Here is a 3,348-nt window from a genome sequence, read left to right as displayed (position 1 = left end):
TATTTATAGATGAACTTACAATTCATGTAATATCAAGCATTAACATTCAAGTATAACATTGCATTATTATTATCGCACGAACTTACCTCGATACCAAAAATGGTGAAAAAAGGACTTAACCGTCAAATACTTGTTTATCCCTGATCGAAGTCTGAATCTCGTTTTCCTTGATCTATAATATCACATTTAGCTTACTAATTAGTCACATTATTCATTGTAACCCAAAAATCATATTATGGAAAAATTATTGTTTTTGCCCCTAAACTTTGTCATATTTACATTTTTTCCCCTAGATTCGTAAAATGAAATTTATTCAAATTGTTTGTACTTTAAGCCTAGCTGAATCCTTTTAATAACTATAGCAGCCCAAAATTTCCACTAAATCACACTTTTATGACAAATTTTATAACTTTTACAAATTGGTCATTTTCAGTGTTTTCACCGAAAACTACTTAGTAAAAGTCATTTAACACACAACAAACATTCATGTTCCTCCCTTGAAATCAAAATACACATATGCAGCACATGGTTAAATTTTTAAACACCAATTCTAGCTCAAATAAATGGTAGAAATAGCTAGATCTTGTTAAGGGGATTTCAAAAACATAAAAATCATTAAAAATGGGGCAAGAACGAACTTAAAATTGAGCTTGGAAGCTTGAAAAACCCTAGCCATGGTTTCTCCATGCAAGTTTCGGCCATAGCTTGAATATGGACAAAAATTGGCTTTAATTTTGTTTTTAATTCATTTTAATTACTAAATGACCAAAATGCCCCTAAATTAAAAATATTCTATTTCACCTATTTCATGTCCATTTTTGTCCAAAAAATTAACCAATGGTCTAATTACTATATAAGGACCTCCAATTTAAAATTTCATAACAATTGGACACCTCTAGCATATAGAACTCAAGTTTTGCACTTTTTACAATTTAGTCCTTTTAACCAAATTGAGTGCCCAAATGTCAAAATTTTCGAACGAAATTTTCACGAAATAATCCCGTGAAATTTTAAATCACAAAATATAATAAAAATAAATTTTCTTATGTCAGATTTGTGGTCTCAAAACCACTATTCTGACTAGACCCTACATTGAGATGATACAGTGTTGTTATGGCATGAACTTGTTTTAGAATGAGGAAATAAAGGAGTGAAGTTTTGTCAAGGGAAAAGTGCAGACAATTTCCCAGCACGGATGTCGCGGCAATGTTGGGAAGACCAAGTCAATATTTTTCACGCAACAGTCCCAGTTCAAATTCAAACTTTTACCAGATAAATCCCTCTAAAAGAAGAGAAGATAATCACAAGTTGTTAGCTGAACCTAGAGTAATCTATCTATAAAAGCCGATGAAAGGGATCTCCCAAATGGCAGAACAAAAAAGTGGGAGAGATCCTTAGGGTGAATAATGACTCGATTGCTTAACGGAAAGGAAGCCGGAGGCAGTCATTCTTAGCCATCACAAGACGCTGTATTGCTAAAGCGTGTACTGGGTAAGAGAAAGCTATTTCTCGAAGTTCTTCTGTTATTTCCATTAGTGTTCCTTCAAAAGATTTAATGAAGTAGTTGAACACAATGTCGGATAATAATTTGGTTTGGAATTTTACTTCCTAGCCCATGAGCTAAATCTCATAGGGGTGGGATTACTTTTGATGAAACCTTGAATTGTTTTTATGGATGCAATATATACCTAATTTACTTCAGTATTTCATTTGATTGTTCTTATCTCTTAATTAAAATGCAAACGATCTCTAGACATAAAAGACTGTTTGCATACTTATAAATTGATTCTAATTCTGAAAGGGTTGGATTGGTTGGATTAAAATTAAATGAAATAAGCAAGTATTCAATAGACACTTGTAGTCGAATCTAGACATAGAGTCACAATCATACAAAAGGAACCCATGCAAGATATCTAAAAAGCCTATAGATACAAGCAAGGTAACTTGAGGTTTTGCTCTCACGAGAGGCAGGCCATTTTAGAACTCTTTTATGCAATAAAGTAGATATGATTTTTCCAAGGCATTATTAATAGTAAGGGTCGATTCTGTATAATTATGGCCTTCTGAATCAACATCACTCTATCCTTATTCTTTTTCGTAGTAACTTTTCCATAACATATTTAGTTGTTTATTTCTTTGTTTACATTCTATTCGGATAATCACTCTCGTTATTGCCATTACATTTCTGCTCTCACTTTTGCCATAGCATTTTCAATTATTCATCAATTCCATCTATCGTATATATAATCATTCCTTTGAATTATCACTGCATACTTACCTTAGTTTATCATATCATTTTATTCGTCAGTCTTGCCATAACATTAACCATATTAAAATAACTTGACCAATTTTTGCCTCAACCTGATTCTAATGGAAACGACACTCACTCATCACTTTATTACTTGATTCAACATGTATGGTATCACAAATCGCATATCATTTCACACGCAACAATTACCACCTGCCCTCTACTAATTAATCAATTGGTTGGTACTCACGTATCTCCCAACCTCACTTTCTAAAATAGGATAAACTATGATTTACTCAATTAAACTTATCTCACAATCTCATTTAACATAGGATTAATTCCTAGGGTTGTCAAGCCTAGGGTTTAGTAAAGCGTAATCTATACCAAAAAATCCTATTATGAACCCTTATTCTTTTGTCAATTGTAACGCGTAGGATTGTGCAAGTGTACACAATTGTTATCAAGTAATAAGTAAGTATCGAGTTGTTGTCTCCACAGGGATTGTATTTGTGCTAAGTCACTTAATTTGTAAAATTATATTAACAATTTGGTAAATAAAACACAATTTATTTGAGAAGTGATGATTAAAATATATTAAACTAAATGCAATGATCCCTCATGCAAATTAACCTAAGTATGCAAACTATATGAATGAAATACATTTTAGCAAAATTGAACACAATTTGCAACAATTATAACATAAATAAACTAGGACAATTACTTTAATTAAACTCAACTTATTATCAACATGCTTAATAATATTTGGAAAAACATTCCATGGCAACTTAATATTTCATGAGTTTGGAAACCACGTTAGTTCCTTTCAGAATCCTTTACTTAGTAAATATGCATTTTACTGATCCTTATTTACTAAGGGTTTCTTAGTATTCGTGTGAGGTAACAAGGATGAGCTAGGTTTGAAATAGTTTAATCACACAAATTTAAAAACTATACAGATAACAGAGCCTGGTTAGGGTTGTTCTACAACCTTCAATTTAATCGGGTTAGGATCTAAATTGAGTATGCACATTTCAATTATGTGTCCACTAGCCATCGTCTTGTTAGGATCGTTCAGCTAATTCAGGTGCATTTCAATCACG

Source organism: Gossypium hirsutum, chromosome A02 (assembly GCF_007990345.1).
Source record: "Gossypium hirsutum isolate 1008001.06 chromosome A02, Gossypium_hirsutum_v2.1, whole genome shotgun sequence".
Classification (NCBI taxonomy): Eukaryota; Viridiplantae; Streptophyta; class Magnoliopsida; order Malvales; family Malvaceae; genus Gossypium; species Gossypium hirsutum.
This window is presented reverse-complemented; position numbering follows the sequence as displayed.